The 22,187-nt window shown below is 48.7% G+C and overlaps 1 pseudogene; it reads left to right on the top strand.

Annotated features, from left to right (window-relative positions):
* The first annotated feature begins 17,280 nt into the window (after positions 1 to 17,280).
* LOC124691251 lies at positions 17,281 to 21,889 on the top strand (annotated as a pseudogene).
* The last annotated feature ends 298 nt before the right edge of the window (positions 21,890 to 22,187 follow it).

Here is a 22,187-nt window from a genome sequence, read left to right as displayed (position 1 = left end):
TCAAGATATTTCAGAGGTTATCATTAGGGCTTGTTATCTTATTTGAAAGGTTGGGTGTTCACATAAGATTTTATGTGAGCAACAATCTATTAAGGCTTATGATTTCTATTTCAACCCCCTTGTAAAGTTAACACTATTATTATCTTGAAAGTACCTAAGGTAGGTATTGTCTCCCTCAAGGTTGCTCTTGGTTACAAGAATAAGTGGTTGATAACCACACATATGGTTTTAATTATAAGATGTATCACAGGGTTTTCCTCCGGGTTAATAATTGAAGTATTAAGGTTTTATTACTATGCCATACTAGGGTTCTAATGATATTCACCTAATGGCAATTGGTTTGAATTTCAATTATGGCCTAGGTTCATATTATGATCACCATAGTGATACATGAACTAGGGTTGAGGTTTAATTTTAGGTTGTGAGATGAGATGACACCATATTGCATGTGTTAGGGTTAATCTCCCCTAACCATGATAAGATGGTTACTTGCTTAGTATTCCATGTGCTCCTCTAGTTACTAAGGATCTGAGAATTGGTGTTATCTTTTACTAATAGACTTCTATTATTATTATCCTTAATCTATTGTTGAAGTAATTTAAGTGGTTATGGTCCTTTTTATAGTTAACTTTGGTTTTATGGTGATTGGTTTCTCACCATATAAAATATAGAGTTTAACTCTAAGGTTTTCTTAGGTTCATTAATTTATGAAATATAGATATGGTAGGATTCTAATTGTGATCACCAAGTGGTTCACAAGTTAAGGTTGGGATATAAGTCTAGAGTTTCTTACTTGGTGATCTCCCTATAATTTAATGTGGAAATGGGATCTACTTATACCAGTAGGGTTTAACTTATCCTCACATATCTCCAAAGCATGATCATATATTATATATGATCTACTTGTTCTTAATATCTTTATTTCAAATTCTTAGGGTTTATGATCATCACTTAATTTATAATGATCAAGGTCTGTCTTCCTAAGGTGCCTCTCATTAAGTAGATTTCTCACTTCCATGGTCAAGCATTATCTTGATCAATCAATGTATATCACTTCTATTTTACTTTCTAAGATAGAACTTCTTTGGTGGCCTCATTAGTTTATATCCCATGAGAATACCTGAGATTTTCTGCTAGGGTTCTACTCAAACAGTGGTGATATGGTTATTTGGGTATAAGAATAGTTCTCTCCCTCAATTCCAAGTGTTGCCTCAACTATCTTAAGTATAACACCATAGGTTGAGCTTTCTCATTTAAGAATGGTTATTCTAGGGTTTATGGTGTACTCCTAATATCTCCTTAGGTATCTATGCTAAGGTTTCATTTGTCTAGCTTAATTGGGTTAGTTTCTTCCTCACCTTATCAATTCAGGGTTATGGTATTATTCCAAGTGATATTAGATTATCTCACCATTCCAAGGAAAATGGTTTTCAACCTAATACTTTAATTCAATGATTGTCCTTGAGTCTTAAATAGGTAGAGCTAAGAGTGGTATGAATGGTCTCACTCATTTGGGAAGGACTTGAATGATACTCTAGGGTTTCTCTTGAAGATGATGATTTGAATACCTTGGATGTATATCCAAGGTTTAGCTCAAGGTTTGTTATTGCTTCTCTAATAAATAATATAGAGCTCTCACCTCTCTGATTTTGATGTATAATAATTTGAACTAAAGAGGAATTATATTCCTTAGTTGGATCTCCTTGTCTTGTTTTCAAGATTAAAGTAGTATGAATACCATGAGGTTCATGGTAGGATCAAGGATTAGATTCAAACATGGAAAAGATAAGTTAGGAATAGTTAGTCCTAATTATTGTTACTTGATTTCCAATTCAATGGATATTCATATGTTGTGGCAAGGATTGTCATATTATAATCTTTTATAATATCAAGCAATTGATCATTGAGTAAAGTGTTGTTGTGTTGATTATTATTTCCATTTGATCTAACCCCTTAGATCAAATCATCTCTACCCAAAACAAGGTTTTAACAAAGTCACATGGAGGTTTATAGCGCTTGACTTGATGAGCTACTTCAATTCCACCAAGGTCAAGTGAAACTTCGATTCTCGTGACTCGTTTTTACTTTAAAGCGCGAAAATTCCCCAGATTTTCTATGCATGAATGCAATGCACACATCTGTTTCCTTTATTTTTGTAACCCCATTACCTGGGATATTACAGCCCCCAAGGACCGGAGTGTACATCCCCGGCCAGTACTTCCTAATAGCAGCTCCAATCAGACTCCCTGGCACGCGGACATTCTTCCCCGTGTATGTGAAATTCCTGCACAATTATCAAACATTAGAAAATGCTAAGTGTCATAACGAAAATGAAATCACCTTACTACTTACTCTATCTTTCCTGGGACAAGGAGCCACTTCTCATCCTCCGTAGCAGGTTCCTTACTCTCATCGGGAACCTGCGCTTCTCCACGAATCCGCAACTTCTTCGGAGCCATCTCCATCGAAGCCTCCTCGTCCCTAGACTCCTCCTCCTCCTCCCTAGTGTCCTCCTCCTCCTCCCTAGTGTCCTCCTCCTCGTCCATAGACTGTGAAGCCACTGAGCCAGAAGCAGAGGGAATGTCAGCTAGAAGGAGCTGTGCATTCCCCCCTCGTCCTCCCCCTCGTCCTCCAGCTCGTCCTCCCCCTCGTCCTCCAGCTCGTCCTCCCCCTCGTCCTCCCCGTCCTCCGTCTGCGTCTTCGTAACGCCGGGTGGGAACAATGGGTCTTCCACTCCGTCTGGAAGCACCCGGCCTCGGCTTCCGCCGATGCATCCGATCAAGCAAGGAGCTCGATGATGCCTTCCGTCCGCTCATATTGGGCAATTACCTGCATAAGAAAAGAGAAAATAATTAATAAGCATGTTGAAAATGAGTAAACACTAAGCATAATGACAAATATAGGTACTAAGCATAATGAAAAATGTAGGTATTAAGCATAATGACAAATGTATGTATTAAGCATAATGATAATGTAGGTACTAAGCATAATGACAAATGTATGTATTAAGCATAATGATAATGTAGGTACTAAGCATAATGACAAATGTATGTATTAAGCATAATGATAATGTAGGTACTAAGCATAAAAGACCCTCACCATTCATCACCACTCTCATCTCTAGGCATTGGGTTCTCAGCCTCACTATCAAAATCAGTATCATATGAGTATTCATGGTCGGCATTGGGTTCCGGTTGAGTCTCGACAATGTTGTCTTTGTTCGCATGGCGCTTGGTGAGCATAGCTATGTCCTTCAGGTCCACCACGGTCTCACCACGCATTTGTACATCGTTGTGGAGATCCCGAAGACCTATGTCTATTTGAAGAGCCCCGAACTGCTCTTCCTCTTGATAGAAAATTCCCTCATATGTTACCGGGTCAATGTTGTTGTAATCGTCCTCGGAGGGGATGGGTAGCTTACCATGTGGCGATACCGGAACACGACTTGCCAGCCCATGAGTTCCTCATTCGACATGGGTAGGACAAATAATAAACTTGCTTGGTTTGGTGAGCCACAACATAGACGTCGGATCCGTCGTAGGTGGTTGTAGGCCTAACTTCAACTAAACCAATGGAGGGGGTGCTTCTCATTCCACCGTGTGGGTCAAACCGATGGCATTTGAACACAAAGAGCTTGAGTTCTATGTTTGCGTTGTTGAACGTCAACTCGTATACCTTTTGTAACCTTCCATAGTAATCAAGATCATCGGCTCCGCGGGTGTAGACCCCGGTATTTATTGTTTTTGCATTAGGCCGGTTCTTCTGGTGAAACTCCGTATGGAAGCGATACCCATTTACATCATACTTCTCATGCGTATGGACTCTACGGTTAAAACCCTGGGAAACGCATCTCAACTCATCTCGTCATCTCAACGTTGGGATCAGCTCCCTACAAGTTCGGTTCAGATTATTTTGTGCATTAGTTACGTGTAATAAGACAAGTCACGGATTGCAAAGTAAGAGGAACATTTGAGAAATTACTTTTTCATGGAACCAGTTCACGAAGCTTTTATTTAAGGGCGGGGCACCCTCTTTCGGAAGAGTGTACCACTCGCGTGGGAGTGGGACCATTTCTTCTCGACCACATTTCATCATGGAATTGGCTGAAAGGAGAAAATACGTATTAGACCAAAACCAAGTTACTTGGTTGCAAAGTAATTGGTTCATCATTTTACCTCATGAAATCGACCACTTCCTCCATGTTCATAAGCACGTAAAGCATTATGCAATCCTTCTCTTACGGCAAAATGTTCTCCACTTTTGAGGCACCGGCCTTGCCACCGGGATATTTGAAGAGCAAGAGCTTTGGGTCACGGTTGGGCTCATCGGAATTGTACCGAGCGACCGGGTTATGCTTAGTGGGCACATCATTGGCATAGTACATTGTCGTGGCGTCCGCCATCTCATGGAGGAGAGTTGCCTCAGCTATGCATGCTTCAATCTTATTTTTGTTTCCACATTTGTACCGAATATATTTGAACTCCCTCTCAATACAAAACTGCCAACGATATCGCACCGGTCCCCCCAAGAGTGCCTCGTTGGCGAGATGCACGATGAAATGTAACATCGGAGTGAAGAAGCCTGGGGGGAATATCATCTCTAACTTGCATAGCATGTCCGGCACTTGCTCCTGCAGCTTCTCAATCACCTCGGTACATATCTGCTTAGCACAGACCGTGCGGAAAAAATGGCTCACCTCCGCAAGCACTCGCCAGACATGATCGGGGAGATACCCTCGAAGCATCACCGGCATCGGCCGCTCAATCCATATATGATAGTCGTGACTCTTGAGCCCGTTTTTTTTCCTGTAGCAAGATTGACTCCCTTACTCATATTCGAACAATAACCATCGGGGAACATCACGTCATATTTGAGCCACGTAAATGCCTCCTTCTTGTCGGCGCTATCAAGACGAGTACTTGGCATGCGGCTTTAACCAACCTTTTCGATTGCCCTCGGGAGGCTCGCATGTGTAGAGCCACCCTGTCACATATCTCCTCAATATCGACTCTAGCTGAAACATTATCCCTTGACTTGCCTGGTATGTTGCGGCGAGGTGTTAAGGAATGCCTCCCCACAATTCTTTTCGGTGTGCATCATACCGATATTATGGGGAAGTTCAAGGTCCTTGTAATACTCGAGCTCGTTATGCCCGCTATGTGAGTCCAGTTGTGCGTTTTACCATATCCCTCAAATTGGTGGCCGGGTTCCTTACTAGGCTCGGAGAGCACGTAGCTCAGCATCAACGGTTGCACCATTGAACTTTGGTATTTCTTTATGTTCAAGCACAACTACGCCTTTCGTGAAGTTTTTCTTGTCGGATCTGAACCGATGCCCTGGACCGAGGAACTTGCGGTGTTTGTCAAAGGCAACATATTTGTGTCCAGCTTTTAGGTGCCTGAATTCTAGTTCGTGCTCGCACACTCGGGCATGGAAACTTACCGAACTGTACTATGCCCACAGAATAGGGCATACCCGGGTAGGTCATGCATCGAATAGTGGAACCAAACTTTCATGATGAAGTTTCTCTTTGATGCTCGGTCGTATGTCAATGTACCGTGATGCCACGAGTGGTGCAAATCATCCACAAGTGGTTGCATTAAGACACTCAATTTCTTCCCTGGATATTCAGGCCCCTGGAAGGATCATCGACAAGAATATGTTCTTCCTTTGCATTACGACTCCGGGAGGGAGATTGAGCGGAATAACAAACATGGGCCAGCAGCCTGTACGCGGCAGTCGACATACCATATGGGTTGAATCCATCGGTTGCTATCGCAATTCTAACATTCCGAGCCTCACTTGCCTCATTTGGGTGCTTTTCATCGAAGTGCTTCCATGATTGACCATCAGATGGATGTACCATGGGTACCCGTTTCTTCTCGTCTTGCAATCTTATCCCGGTCTTATGCCATGTCATCTGCTTGGCAGTCTCCTCGAACATGTAAAGCCGCTGGATTCTTTTGATGAATGGGAGATAACGAAGAATCTTTATGGCTACTTTTGTCCGCCTCTTCCGACCATTGCCTACATCTACCTCATGATACCTAGAGTGACCACACTTGGCACGAGTACTTGTCATCCGCATAGTCTTTCCAAAACAAAAGGCAAAGTTTTGGACGGACATCATATGTTACATAATCCATTTTCAATGCTTTCAAGATTTTCTTCGTTTCGTACATGGTCTTGGGCAAGCAATGACCTTCAGGCAACATGTTACCTACTGTGCTCAGAGTCTTTTCAAAGGATGCTCGAGTACTCTCAAACATGCACTTGTCGGCTAGCAACCGCGTGATGCCATCAAGTTGAGACATTTTTGCACCCGGGTATAGAGGCCTCCTAGCTGAGGCCATCATATCAATGAAGGCCCTCGCGGTTGGCTCAGGTTCCTCCTCTGGAAGTTCCTCCGGTTGTGGCGGTCCCTCCGGTTCGGGCGGTTCCTCCGGTTCGGACTCGTTCGTCCCATGGTAACTCGGCATGTCGGCATCCCGAAGATCATCTAGCAAGTTTAAGATGCCATCGTTCTCATTGCCATCGATCCGCTGCCGCATCACCTCACCTCTATCACGTTCGTGCCGAGAAAAGTCGACCGGCGGGTCGTAGTCACGCATATACCCATTCCACCAAAGGTGTTTAGTCATCTCTAGAATATCCTTAGGATGACGCCTCCTGCAGACATTGCAAGGGCAACGGGGACGAACAATCCCCTTCGAACCACGAGCTAACTCCTTCACTAACAAATCGGTCTTCCATTTCCATTCATCTGTCACTTGAGTCGAACTAACACGGCCACTCGTACATCCACTCATTATCGGCCATCCCGCTTTATTGCGTGACAAACAACAAATAGTAGCATGAAATTGAATGCATCATATTTATATTTTTCTACCGGCGAAAACGCGTGCATCAACCTACATCTCTACTAGGTGGGCTCCTAGCAGCCTCGGACCCGTAGTTGGGTACGTTCTCCACGTTCTGCTCGGGTGCGAGACGGAACTTCGGCAGCACCTCCCCGCTGCTCTCCCGATACACGTCTCGGCAAAAGCCGAGAGGATGTGCATCCGGAGAACAACAGGGAGGCGCCGACGAAATCCTCGTCTCGCACCCGAGCGTAACATGGAAAACGTACCCAACTACGGGTCCGGCGACTGTCCCGTAAATGCCACAAGCGTTACGGTTCAAAATATGCTGACCACTAATGCATATTTATCCGCGTAACGCTTGCGGACGGGAATTGACACCTAGGTTACGCGATTTGACGGAGAAATTAAATCTAGTGACATAAAAAATGCCAAGGGGGAGTCGGCAATTCAGCTCACCCTCGGCTGTAGAGGAAGTAGTCGAACAACCGGCGATGTCGACGGCCGTAGAGATGCGCCGCAAGATCCGGGATCGTCAAGCGTGATGCTCACTATGGGACCTAGTTAAAATAATAAAAGTTTGTCAATGCAAATTCATCGCTAAATAGATTTCAATTTCAATTTCAATTAGCATTTCAATTAGCATTTCAATTTCAATTCATTTAGCATTTCAATTTTATTTTCAATTAGCATTTCAATTTCATTTTCATTTTCAATTAGCATTTCAATTTCAATTAGCATTTCAATTAGCATTTCAATTTCATTTTCCATTTCAATTTACCCTAACTAGCTAACTAGCTATTAACTACTCAATAACTAACTACTAAATAGATACAAAAATAAAAAGCAAAAAAAGAAAAATTACCATCAAGCCGGAGGCGAGAGGGCCGGGGCGAGGCAGGGGCAGCGGACGCGAGGGGACCGGGGCGAGCGTCGGCCGGTGGTGGCGGAGCAAGAGGAGGGCGTGGCAGTGGGCTGCGGCGGGCAGGGGCGGCGGAGGCGAGGGGGCTAGGGCGAGGCAGCTGCGGAGGCGAGGTGGCCGGGGCGAGGCAGGGGCGGCGGAGGAGAGGGGCCGGGGCGAGGGGCCGGGAGGGACGGCGGCGGGTGGTGGCGGCGGGTGGCGGCGGTGGGTGGCGGCCGGTAGCGGCGACGGGTGGCGGCGGCGGGTGGTGGTCGATCTGAGGGGGCCGGGGCGAGGCAGGGGCGGCGGAGGCGAGGGCCGGGAGGGACGGCGGCGGGTGGCGGCGGGTGGCGGCGGCGGGTGGCGGCGGCGGCGGCGCGGGTCGTGTGGGCGTGGGCGCGGGCGCGGGCGTGGAGAAGAGATGGGCTCGGTGGCCCGCGCGCTGTGTGGAGGCCACAGTTAAGTGGCCTGGCTGTGCCGACGGCCCAGTTGTGCCGACGGTGACCGTCGGCACAATTATTTTTTTTTCTTTTTATTTTTTTTAATTTTTTTAAATAAAAATTGTAACTATTTATTCCAAATAATAAGAACAGAATAGATCATCTCAAATACTAACACTAACACTAATCTTAACCCTAACCCTAAACCCTATTTACTCCCTAAGTGTAGAACCCCCTGTCCGAGAAGCCGGGCACACCCGGAGGGGGTAGCATTGGATATAGAACCATCTCAAATCACTTTTGTGCATGCCATGTGGACACACACAACTTTTGGGGCCATTCCCTAGGTCCGATGCTCGATTTCTGACGAAACCCTAGTTCTGTTGACCGCGCCGTCTACCCCTTTGATCGCATCCCATCGGGGTTCCCCGGTGGGCGTATGCCTACGTTTGAGCTTGGTTAGGTCATAGGTACATGTGGAAACAAGGATCATCCCATATGATCCCAAGGTTCTCTCCGGTTCACCTCCGAGGGAGTTCCCCCTATACATGCGGAATCCGCCTAAGTGTAGGAACCCCATGTCCGAGAAGCTCGGGCACACCCGGAGGGGTAGCATTGGATATAGAACCATCTCAAATCACTTTTGTGCATGCCATGTGGACACACACAACTTTTGGGGCCATTCCCTAGGTCCGATGCTCGATTTCGACGAAACCCTAGTTCCGTTGACCGCGCCGTCTACCCCTTTGACTGCATCCCATCGGGGTTCCCCCGGTGGGCGTATGCCTACGTTTGATCTTGGTTAGGTCATAGGTACATGTGGAAACAAGGATCATCCCATATGATCCCAAGGTTCTCTACCGTTCACCTCCGAGGGAGTTCCCCCCTATACATGCAGAATCTGCCAAAGTGTAGGAACCCCCTGTCCGAGAAGCCGGGCACACCCGGAGGGGGTAGCATTGGATATAGAACCATCTCAGATCACTTTTGTGCATGCCATGTGGACACACACAACTTTTGGGGCCATTCCCTAGGTCCGATGCTCGATTTCTGACGAAACCCTAGTTCCGTTGACCGCGCCGTCTACCCCTTTGATCGCATCCCATCGGGGTCCCCGGTGGGCGTATGCCTACGTTTGAGCTTGGTTAGGTCATAGGTACATGTGGAAACAAGGATCATCCCATATGATCCCAAGGTTCTCTCCGGTTCACCTCCGAGGGAGTTCCCCCTATACATGCAGAATCTGCCTAAGTGTAGGAACCCCATGTCCGAGAAGTCGGGCACACCCGGAGGGGTAGCATTGGATATAGAACCATCTCAAATCACTTTTGTGCATGCCATGTGGACACACACAACTTTTGGGGCCATTCCCTAGGTCCGATGCTCGATTTCTGACGAAACCCTAGTTCTGTTGACTGCGCCGTCTACCCCTTTGACTGCATCCCATCGGGGTTCCCCCGGTGGGCGTATGCCTATGTTTGATCTTGGTTAGGTCATAGGTACATGTGGAAACAAGGATCATCCCATATGATCCCAAGGTTCTCTACCGTTCACCTCCGAGGGAGTTCCCCCTATACATGCGGAATCCGCCTAAGTGTAGGAACCCCCGTCCGAGAAGCCGGGCACACCCGGAGGGGTAGCATTGGATATAGAACCATCTAAAATCACTTTTGTGCATGCCATGTGGACACACACAACTTTTGGGGCCATTCCCTAGGTCCGATGCTCGATTTCCGACGAAACCCTAGTTCCGTTGACCGCGCCGTCTACCCCTTTGATCGCATCCCATCGGGGTCCCCCGGTGGGCGTATGCCTACGTTTGAGCTTGCTTAGGTCATAGGTACATGTGGAAACAAGGATCATCCCATATGATCCCAAGGTTCTCTCCGGTTCACCTCCGAGGGAGTTCCCCCCTATACATGCAGAATCTGCCTAAGTGTAGGAACCCCATGTCCGAGAAGTCGGGCACACCCGGAGGGGGTAGCATTGGATATAGAACCATCTCAAATCACTTTTGTGCATGCCATGTGGACACACACAACTTTTGGGGCCATTCCCTAGGTCCGATGCTCGATTTCTGACGAAACCCTAGTTCTGTTGATCGCGCCGTCTACCCCTTTGACTGCATCCCATCGGGGTTCCCCGGTGGGCGTATGCCTACGTTTGATCTTGGTTAGGTCATAGGTACATGTGGAAACAAGGATCATCCCATATGATCCCAAGGTTCTCTGCCGTTCACCTCCGAGGGAGTTCCCCCCTATACATGCAGAATCTGCCTAAGTGTAGGAACCCCATGTCCAAGAAGCCGAGCACACCCGGAGGGGTAGCATTGGATATAGAACCATCTCAAATCACTTTTGTGCATGCCATGTGGACACACAAAACTTTTGGGGCCATTCCCTAGGTCCGATGCTCGATTTCGACGAAACCCTAGTTCCGTTGACCGCGCCGTCTACCCCTTTGATCGCATCCCATCGGGGTCCCCCGGTGGGCGTATGCCTACGTTTGAGCTTGCTTAGGTCATAGGTACATGTGGAAACAAGGATCATACCCTATGATCCCAAGGTTCTCTACGGTTCACCTCCGAGGGAGTTCCCCCCTATACATGCAGAATCTCTCCTGCCCTTTTTTTCCCGCCCACCCTTTTCCCGCTGCTTCTCTCCCGCCCTTTTTTCCCGCCCACCCTTTCATGCAGAATCTCTCCTGCCCTTTTTTTCCCGCCCACCCTTTTCCCGCTTCTTCTCTCCCGCCCTTTTTTTCCCGCCCACCCTTTCCCGCTCCTTCTCTCCCGCCCTTTTTTCCCCGCCCACCCTTTCCCGCTGCTTCTCTCCCGCCCTTTTTTCCCGCCCACCCTTTCCCGCCCATTCTCTCCCGCCATGTTTTCCCGCCGTTTCAGCCCCTCGTCGGCCTATATATAGCCATGGCTTCTCCACTAACAGCACCAGCAACATTTCTCCCCTCATCACTTCTCTCATCCAATAGAACCACAAAATCCTCCGAGCCGAGCTGCCGCCGAGATGGCTGCTCGTCGCCGTAGCAACACGGGCTTCATCGGCGTTCGCTCGCGGCCTGCGGGACATTTCGCGGCTGAAATCACCGCCGGTGGTACGCGTGTGTGGCTCGGCACCTTCTACACGAAGGAGGCCGCTGCCCGCGCATACGACGTTGCGGCTTGGAGGTTTGGCCGGCCGCGCCACGAAATGCACTTCCCGGAGGTCGGGTCTCCGACGGAAGCTCGCAGTCTCTCTACCGAGCCACTACTTCGCTCACGGGGTGAAGCGCGGCGGTACAGGGCTGGCCGAGCGGCGGATTGATACCACCGAGGCGGACGAGCAGTTCATGGCACAGTGGCGCAGAGACCATCCCGGAGACGTCGAGGCAACGCGCGCATTCTGGAAGGAGAAGCAGACGTACAGGAGAGAGAGGAGGGCGGGAAAGCGGCAGAGGAAGGCCGAGGTTGAAGCAGAGTACGCCAAAGGAGAGGCGTCGACATGGGGGGAGAATGATGAACGATGGTTGTGGAACTTCACAACCACCGCTTCGAAGGACACCCCGCGCGAGGATGAAGATTTCGACTTCTCCGATTAATATGTGTGTGTCGAGTCCGTGTGTCTAGCGGGTCATGTGTCGACCCAGTGTTAAGTGCTTTGTTCGTGTGTGGGTGTAGTTCTTTAAATGTTTTGGTTTGTGTGTGGGTCTAGTTCTTTAAGTGTTTTGGTTCATGTGTGTGGGTGTAGTTTCTTTAAGTGTTTTGCTTCCTCTCGTGTGGGTGTAGTTCTTTAACTCGTTTCGGTTCGTGTGTGGGTCTAGTTCTGTAAGCGCTTTGGTATGTGTGTGAGTCTAGTTATTTAAGTATTTTGTATCGTGTGTGGCTCTTAAGTATTTTGTATCGTGTGTGGGCCATTCACCCCCTCCGAGGTTCGATTTACGGCGAAGGGGTTCTATACCGCCCTTATACATATATATAGGTTTCCCGCAAAGGGGTTCGCCAAAATAGCAGTGAGAAATAAATAAAAAAAAATGATTGGGATTAATAATTATATGGGTAATAATTATCTCTTTGATGCAAAAAAAATGGAAAAACAAAAAAATGTGCATAGTTGGCTGTGCCGACGGCCTTGTTTGTGTCGTGGGTGACCGTCGGCACAGCAGAAGGGGGACCCAGTATTCAGTCCCTGTGCCGACGGCCGCCGTTGCGCCGTGGGCTACCGTCGGCACAGTGTAGACGGCGCCGTGACAGCCTAACGGCTGGGCCCGCCTGTCTGCGCGTGTACCGACGGCCGTGGCTGTGCCGACGGTGACCTTCGGGCGCCAACTTTCTGTGCCGACGGTCCGGTTTGCGCCGACGGTGACCGTCGGTGTAGACAGCAGTGTGCCGACGGTGACCGTGCGCCGACGGTCAGCTCCGTCGCCGGTCGACGAGGGCCTCTGTGCCGACGGCCCGACATTTGGCCGTCGGCACATGGGCTGGCCGTCGGCACATGAAGTTTCTCCCGTAGTGAATAATAGCACTCGACTAATGCTGAATCTTTAGGCGTAAGAGTAGCTAAACAAGATAAACTGTAAGCTGTAAGCACAACTAGTACTCCTAATCGCGCGCACTAATTGGAAAGATCTCTCAAGGAGTTTCAGGGTTTTGAGCACCAATGACGCTGATTACGAGCCCTAATTTCTCCCGACAAGTGTTCAACACGATTTGTGTGCCTCGGAATCGCACCGCGCGTGGCTTGACCTTGCTGCCCTATCCTCCGGCACCCGTCCGCCGAGCACGCGTGTCAAAATCCGAGCCGCCACGAATGGAAGCCTCGTCCTCGCGGGGAACTGCCGGGGCAGAGCTCAGGTCATGGCCGCCGGACGAGGGCGGCACCGCCGCGCCGAACAGTCTCGTCTAAGGAAATTACTTTTTCGTTCTTCAATCTGCGGAAATTACTTTTTACTCCTAGGCTCGTAAGGCTGGTGCCAATGCATCACCACACTATAGCCTCGCCACGTCAGCTCTCACCCTCACTCTCACCCCACTCTCACCCCACGGTGTCAGTGCACGGGCTATAGTGTCATCTCTCACTTCCTCTCTCCTCTCTATCGCCTCCCTACCGCCTCCACTAGCGCCGCTATCGCCCCTCTCTCGCCTCGCTGTCGCCCCCAACGCGGGCGGTAGCCGGGCGGCAGCGGGCGGTAGCGCCCGGCGCCAGCCCCAGCGCCCCGCGCTCGCGTCCCGCCCCACTCTCGCCCGCCTCTCGCCCCAAGCCGGACGATACCGCCTCCACTCCCGCCCCCATTGGCACCAGCCTAAGTGGAGTTTGATTGGGCTTCCAAGGATAGCAGGCTGTTTACTGAGCATTGAAAACGGCCGGGCTGAGCAATATGGCCAGTACAAATGTACTACTTAGATCTCCAACAGGCGCCAGGCAAAAAAACCGCCGGTTTGACGCACGCGGGCGCTGCCACGCTGCTCCAGCGGAGGCGGGAAAACGACGCGCGCGCTAAATTTTTTGCCGCCCGCACGCTTTCGCGCTATCCCGCGCGGGGTATCTGCCGCGTGCGCTGCCGCGCGCGCTATAAACACGCCACGCGCGAAGCGGCCAACTGTCATCCCTCCCACGCGTCTCCGCCTCCGTCCGTTTCTCTTCCCGCCTCTCTCCCTCCCGCGCCGCTCCGCCTCCGGCCGTTTCGCCTCCACGCGACTCCGCCGTCGTCCCCTCCGCCCCCGCGCGAAGATGCCTCCGCGCCACCGCCCCGCCTCCGGCTACCACGGCGTTCGGGCGGATTCGACGCGGAAATCCGTTCCGACGAGGAGCGAATCCGCCTCGGCACGTTCGACACGGCGCACGAGGTGGCGCGGGCGTACGACGCCGTCGCGTGGCGGCTGGGCCGCTCCCGCCGCGCAATGAACTTCCACGACGTGTTCACGCGGGAGCAGGCGGAGATACTCGCGCCGCCGCCGCCGGTGATCACGCGGGAGCAGCAGCGCCGACGGCGGGAGCTGGAGCAGCGCCTTCTCATCGCCGAGCGCGACGAGGCGCTTCGCCTTGAATGGGCGCGCCGCTTCCCCGAGGACGTCGCCGCCACGGCGGCCTTCTACGCGGAGAAGGAGCAGAAGGAGGAGGAGAAGGCGGCGGCGAAGGCGAAGAAAAAAGCTAGCCGCGACAAGCGCCGCGCCGAGTCCGCGGCGAGGTAGGCGGCGAGGGCCGCGAAGGCGGCGAGGAAGGAGGAGGAAAAGAAGAACGGCGCAGGGCCGTCGACCATCGTCCTCTCCTCCTTCGAGTTGACGATGACGCCGGTGTCGGAGACGACTCCGAGCAGCTCGGACTTCGATTGGGAGTCGGACGAGTAGTTAGCAGTTCTATATGTCGCATTGTATCGTTAAACTTTTAAAATATATTCATATTTTCGATCAAATTTTCATAGTTTGTTTGATTTAAATTTAAAAAAACGGTCGGATTAGCAGTTTGTGCCGCGCGCGCGCTGCAAAATAGAGCCTCTGCCGGAGGTGCGTTTTTCGCACAGCAACGCGCGCTGCAAAATAGAGCCTCTGCCGCGGGCAAATTCGCTAACACACGCGCTAGCGGTATACAGCGCGCCGAATCGCCGGTTTACAGCGCCAGATTTTACAGCGTCTGTTGGAGATGCTCTTACGAGTGATTCAACTTGTGCAAAAGTGAAAACCTAGACTAGTAATAGAAGGGAACCATTTCCCTAATCATAATACCTAAGTAGCTAGAGTTCTATAGCAAGCCAAGTAGCTCTAGAGTTAGAGTTAGCAATTAGTTAGACTACGAGTTGTTCTTCTAGAGTTTTATTTGAAGTTTTACCTCACTGTAAAGTAGGAGGCTATGTTGATCTTCTGTAAACAGTTCGTGTATCCTTCTATAAACATGCCTTGGACTCGAAAATGTTTCTATTGTACCACTCTGAGGGATGTAATATGAGTGAAACGGTGTTTCCCTTGTGTTATTTCAACGACTTGCGTACTACACCATGCAGTGGTATGCTGGGTCACCGCAAGAATGCAGTACAATAGGAAGTGCCGACATCATCCACAACCACTCCCTGTAGACCAAGATGCTTGGCGTGGCCATGACCAAGTCCACAAGGGTAGTTAGGGACATATGAAATCTTCCTTGGACACTCTTGTGGTTACCCAATCTTCAAAGTTTCCTTGGGAAGATACCCAATACGCGACTTGGACGCCTCCTCTCTCCCGCTACAGTACCCAGAGAGGCGATTTCTGAAACTCCTCCGTCGTCCCACCTCGCTCGCCTCCGATCTGCGGATTCCTCCTCCTCCGGCGGTCGCCTCGGCGGCGGGAGGGTGGGGAATCCGTAGATCGAGGCTTGTATATAGTGTAGGGTTCGGTTGTATCTCAGCCGGCGTCGTCCTGGAGGCGGTGATGGCGGCGGTGTGGTGTGTGGTGGCGGCTGCTCTCCCCTCTCGCGTGGGTGGTCTTCGGAGCTCCTTCGCGCGGTGGCCGTCTTCGTCGAGGTCGCTGGTCTTCGGAGTAGCGGCGCTCGGTGTGCCCCGGCCGGATCCGGTGCGGCAGATCCGTAGTATTAAAGTGGTGGAGATGGTGTTGAAGTCCAGCGCGACGATGGCGGCGTTCCGGCGAGTAGGATCGGCAGATCCGGCGATCGGCGACTTCCCGGCTGCCTCGGGGCTGACTCCTATCCAAGGCATGAAGCGGAGCAGCGGCAGCGGCGCGCCACCGACGGCTTCCGTGCGGCGTCCCCGTCGAGATCTAGAAGAAGGGCCTTGTTGTAATTTTCAGTTTCTTCTGGGTTTATCTGTAAGATCGCTGGTTTAATATTATCTCCTCCATTCCGCAAAAAAAAAATTCCTTGGGAAGGAGAGTTGGTGCCTCTATAAAAGGAGGGGCAGCTGCCGAGTAGAAGGGATCTTGACCTGGATCTTCGGCATCTTCTTCCAATCCCTCTTTGGATACCATTTCCCTTTCCCCGCTTCATCTTCAACCTAGAGCACGTCATATTGAGATATAGGGAAGATCTCACCAAGCCACCACCTTGTAACACCATACCCCCTCTCGGAGATATCAATACCACTCCAAGGCAGGACGTAGAGGTTTTACCTCGCCACGAGAACCCTGAACCTAGGTATCTCTATGTCTCTCTGTCATGCTGCTACCGCATCTGTCCGACGTCACCATGGCTTTGTTGAGTTTGGAGCGTTGCTAGCCCCATGTGGTCTGATAAATTCAAGGGTCTCGCCAAGGTATCCGTGTTCTTTTGCGATACCAAGACCCCGACATGATTATCTTGGACGCCTTATCAAGTGTGCGATCATAGTGGGCATTCTTCAACAGCTACATTCAAGGCGCACGATCCATGCTTTTTTTTTTTTTGAGATCACATCCCTGCATTTTGTTTGACAGCAACAACGCCGGCATTGCCACAGGCAATGAAACTTTTAGTTTTGGATTTTTTTTAAAACTAATAAAAGGCTCTAGTATTTGGCGTGTTTGATCCGTTTCACTGAAGTCCACGCTGCATTTGATTCTCTTTTTGGTAGTGGTGTTTTTAAACCGCGTTGCGTGCAATCTGGCCGTGTTAAATAGTCTAGTCTGGAGTTCAGTCACATCGCTCCGTCGGCACGGCAGTGTGATTTTCAGTAGGAACCAGACAGTAGTCTGACATGATTTTCTCTGGGTTCCTATTGATGTTGACAAACTGGAGCTAGTATTAATTCAATGAGAACTTTTCTTTTGAGGGAAATTCAATGAGAACTTCATCCTGATGATGGGCGTGATTTCCAGAATCTATTTTGGGTGGACACGGTTCGTTCTTCGATACATCAGCTACGAGAACCGTGTCTTTTACGGCTTGAAATAATTTGCTGATGGCTTCAGTACACGAAATGTTGGAGATCTCTGTGTTCTGACGATCGATCGAATGGAGCCGAGGTACAGGAGTCGGCGTCCGAGACGACTGGCTGCTAGTCGTCAAGTAGTACGTGGAGTCTTTGCCTCCCAGGCCGTGGTGCGAGGTACACAAACGAAAGTGCCAGATCGTGCACATATATATACTGGTCACTTTTGTCCAAAAAAAATAAACACTGGTCACTCCGTGAGGCTTTCCCAGGCATACACCAAGAACAAAACCCTACTATAGCTAGCTACTCCTGCAATGCGACTAGCAATGAAGACCTCCCATACACTGAAGCTGAAGCTCATCTCATTTACTCTGCTACTGGCCTGGATTCCCCAAGCCATGCCAGTGCCATCCCTGGAAGAACAAGCCGGAGCTCTCCTCGCCTGGAAAGCCACTCTAGAGTCATGCAGACCAGCTGCAATCTTGGGAAAACAATATATGGCCGTGCAGCTGGCATGGCATCAGGTGCAGCAAACATGAAGCAAGCCACCAAGATGTGATCGTCGAGATCTCGCTCCGGGGGCTGCGGCTGAGAGATCTCGGCACCCTCAACTTCACGGCGTTGATGACCCTGACGAGTATCCAACTCGCCAACAATCAGATAAGGGGCTCTTTTCCACCCGCTTTAGCATCATCCATGCCAAACCTGCGGCACCTGATGCTGCAAGAGAATGAGCTTTCTGGTGAGATACCAAATCAAATAGGACAACTAAAGAGTCTCGTGGGGCTAGTCTTGTCAGCAAACCAGTTGTCTGGTCCCATCCCCAATGAACTAGGCTACCTAAATAAGCTAGTCAGATTAGATCTATCCAGCAACAACCTCACAGGCCTCACTCCAATAAATTTAGGGAATGCTAGTAAGCTGGTCACGTTAGATTTTTCCAGCAACAACCTCACAGGCCCCATTCCAAGAAATTTTGGGAATTTAACTAAACTCAGCATCTTGTACCTTGATGATAATCAGATCTCCGGATATCTTCCTCGAGAACTAGGTTACCTGGTGAATTTGCAAGAGTTGGCTCTCAGCGAAAACAAACTCATGGGCTCCATCCCTGAAACTTTTGGAAGTTTGATTCGCCTCACTGGCTTGAACATGTGGAATAACCATCTTTCGGGACCCATTCCTGAAGAACTAGGTTACCTCATGAATCTAGAAACATTGGATCTTAGCGGCAACAAACTCATGGGTCCCATCCCCGATATCATTGGAAATTGGACTAAGCTCATTAGAGTGAACCTTGATTATAATCAATTCTATGGGAGTATTCCTAGGAAAATAAGCAATTTGGTGAATTTAGAAGATTTGGAACTTAGCCATAACAAGCTCACGGGTTCCATTCCGAATATCATTGGAAATATGACTAAGCTCGCTAGCTTGTACTTTAATAGTAATCAATTATCTGGATATCTTCCCCGAGAAATAGGTTACCTGGTGAATTTACAAGAGTTGGTTCTTGGTGGCAACAAACTCATGGGTTCCATCCCCAATATTTTTGGAAATTTGAGTATGCTCACTAGCTTGTACCTTGGTACTAATCAATTTTCTGGACATCTTCCTCCAGAAATTGGTAACTTAATGGATCTTGAGGAACTGCAATTTGACAACAACAATCTTTTTGGTCCCTTGCCACCTGAGTTGTGTGCCGGAGGCCGGCTCAAGATACTAAATGCATTTGATAACAACCTGAATGGACCTCTGCCATCAAGTTTGGTACACTGCAGAAGCCTAGTCAGAGTTCGTCTTGAAAGGAACCAAATCGAAGGAGATATCTCTGCTTTCGGAGTTCAGCCAAATCTGGTATATATAGATATGAGCTCGAATAATTTGTTTGGTCAATTATCAAACCACTGGAGAGAATGTCGTAATCTTACCAAGCTAGACATCTCGAACAACAACATCATGGGTAAAATACCAGCAAGTTTGGGACAGCTGTCACAGTTAAAGGTACTTGATCTTTCATCAAACAAACTTAAAGGGGAACTTCCTAGTGAACTGGGCAATCTAGAAAATTTGTTCCAATTGAGCCTCGCAGACAATTTGCTCCATGGAAGCATACCACAAGAAATTGGAGCACTGTCCAATCTAGAGTTGTTGGACTTGTCATCAAATAACCTAAGCAGTTCGATACAAGGATTTTTTTTTTTTTTTGGAGCAACCGGCAGGAGCTCTGCCTTTTCATTAAGGAGAGGGAAATTTGGCCAGTTTATAAGGGAAACTGGCCGAAAACCGATACAAACACAACACCGTGTCCAGTTTATAAGGAAAACCAGACAAGAGAAAACCACACACGGCACAGTTTTTCTGGGAAAACCGGCGAAAACCCGCACACCTGGCCACACGACCTGGATAAACCAGGTCTGGAGCGCCGCCGAATGGCACTAGCACGACGGCAACAGCGAGCGCCGCGACTGCCCGGTCCACGTCCCTGGAAAGGAAGTCAGAGCCGAAAGAGACGGCTAGGCCTTTCAAGCTTCGAGGGGTGAGGCAGGCCGCAAAGCAAGCCAGCGGCACTCGCGCACCGACGGAACACGAAAACGTCAACCCAAGCAGCAGTCAGGCATTGCCGGAGGTGGCTCCCAAACATTCCAAAAAATGACGCCTCCAAGGAGGTCACGACGTCCAGAGACGCCGCCGTCATTCAATCCAGCGCAGCAGGATTTGGGTTTTCACCCCGGAATGATAGGCGGAGGTGTGTGTGGACTCCACGGCCAACGCCTCCAAGGAGGAGAACGGCGCCCTCGAGCGTCGTCGTTGCCGGCACCGACCGAGTCGGGCAAGACTTTCGTCCGGAGACCTACAACACCGCCACTGTCAAACACAGCCCAAACCCCGGACGAGCACAAACCACCGCAACAGGGGCGCCGTTCGATACAAGGATCATTTGACAATTGTGTAAAGCTTCGCTCATTGAATTTAAGTCACAATTACTTCAAAGGAAACATTCCTGCCAAGCTATCGATGTTGGTCAGCTTACATGAGTTGTTGGATTTAAGTGATAATTCATTTGTTGGGGCGATACCAAGCCAACTTAGTGGTCTCATCATGCTACGTAACTTGAATCTTTCACACAATGAGTTAAATGGCCCCATCCCATCAACATTTCAAAACATGGAAAGCTTGGCATCCATTGATGTATCTTACAATGGGTTGGAAGGACCAGTCCCAAAGAGTAAGCTCTTCCAAGGAGCTCCAATCCAGTGGTTCATTAATAATAAGATGTTATGTGGTGTAGTGAAAGGATTACCCCCTTGTAGTAGTGCAACTCAGGGCAGAGGGAAAAGGAAAGGATACACAACAATTCTATTAGCCACAATTCCTGCTCTGATATCTCTTATTCTTGTTGCATTGATATTGATGTTTCAATATGGGAGAAAAAAATCCAAGTCAATTAACATTGATAGAGTAACACAAGCAAATGTCTTCTCTGTTTGGAGTTTCGATGGGGCAAATGTGTTCAAGCAAATCGTTGAAGCAACAAACGATTTTAGCGAGACATATTGCATAGGTACCGGGGGATATGGATCTGTCTACAAAGCTACACTTGCAACATATGAAATATTTGCAGTGAAGAAGATACACATGATAGAAGATGAGTGTTGCCTCAACGAGTTGGTGTTCAATCGTGAGATTGATGCGTTGGTGCAGATTCGGCATCGAAACATCGTAAAACTATTTGGGTATTGTTGCTCTAGCAAAGGAAGGTTTCTTATCTATGAATACATGGAGAGGGGAAACTTGGCGGAAATACTGAGGGCCAATGAAAGGGCAATCGAATTGAACTGGAAAAAGCGGATAAATATTGTGTTGGATGTGGTTCATGCTTTGACATACATGCATCATGATTGTTCGTCACCAATAGTACACCGAGATATAACAAGCAAAAATATTTTGCTTGATGACGAGTTTAGAGCTTGTATCTCTGATTTTGGCACTGCTAAAATTCTCAATGCTAATAGCCTGAATCTGACAAGGCTTGCTGGAACAAAAGGCTACCTTGCCCCAGGTAAAAATAAAATTGTACCTTATCTGTATTGTCATTTAATTTTCTAATCTTAACTATGTCAGTATATATATATATATATATATTTTTGTACATGTAAACTTTGATGTATTCGTGGAATATGCTAATATCATCAGATGAACTATGAACTGTTAACTGGAACATCATTAAAATAATTGGTATCAATTGCAGAGCTAGCGTATACAGGGAAATTTGAACTGTTTAGTTTCAACAAATATACTAATTATCTGGTGTTAATTGCAGAGTTAGCATATACGGAGAACGTGACAGAGAAATGTGATGTATACAGTTTCGGAGTGCTTGTTCTTGAGCTATTTATGGGATATCATCCAGGCGATTTACTCTCATCCATCTACTTGACAACCAACAAGAATGATGTGTGTCTGAAGGATTTGCTGGATTCCAGGCTCGAGCTCCAGGATGCTGAAACCGCCAGAGAAATATACATCGTGCTCAGTGTTGCAGTTCAGTGCTTGAAGCCTAACCCATCAGGTAGGCCAACGGCACGACATGTCAGTGATGAGCTATCTGCTGGGATTAAAACATGTGAAGATCATCATGTTGATTATTTGCATGCTGTCCTAACCATTCCTGCCCAGTAGTGCCTGCAGCTATATGGACTATGAATAGGTATTCTTGTTATGTAGTTTCTTGTCAAGCGACTTCACTACTTCCATGAAAAATTATACTTCGGTGTTATGTAGTAAGAAAAGTAAAGTTCTGATGTTATTATGGAGCCAGCAATAAACTTATAGTACCCATGAATGTACTATACTAAACTAGCTTTGCACCTGTAGATGTAACTAAAGGTCATTGTATTGTCAAGGGAAAAATGTTCCTCTCGCTTCTCTCATTTCCACTGAGCTGGTTTTTTTATCCTCTCATTTCCCCGTTATTATCTCTATGCCTCGTCCTGGATGCCACCAGTGAGCATGGCTAGGGCGATGAAATTTTCCTTGTGTCTAATCATCAGTTTCAGCACCAAATCAGTTCCTTCTTAAATTCCTGTTGTTGTCTTCCGTTGGGATCAAACGATCCATGCATCATGGCTAGGGAATCAAACCAGTATGCCTATATATCTA

This window comes from Lolium rigidum, chromosome 2 (genome assembly GCF_022539505.1).
Source record: "Lolium rigidum isolate FL_2022 chromosome 2, APGP_CSIRO_Lrig_0.1, whole genome shotgun sequence".
Classification (NCBI taxonomy): Eukaryota; Viridiplantae; Streptophyta; class Magnoliopsida; order Poales; family Poaceae; genus Lolium; species Lolium rigidum.
This window is presented reverse-complemented; position numbering and strand designations above follow the sequence as displayed.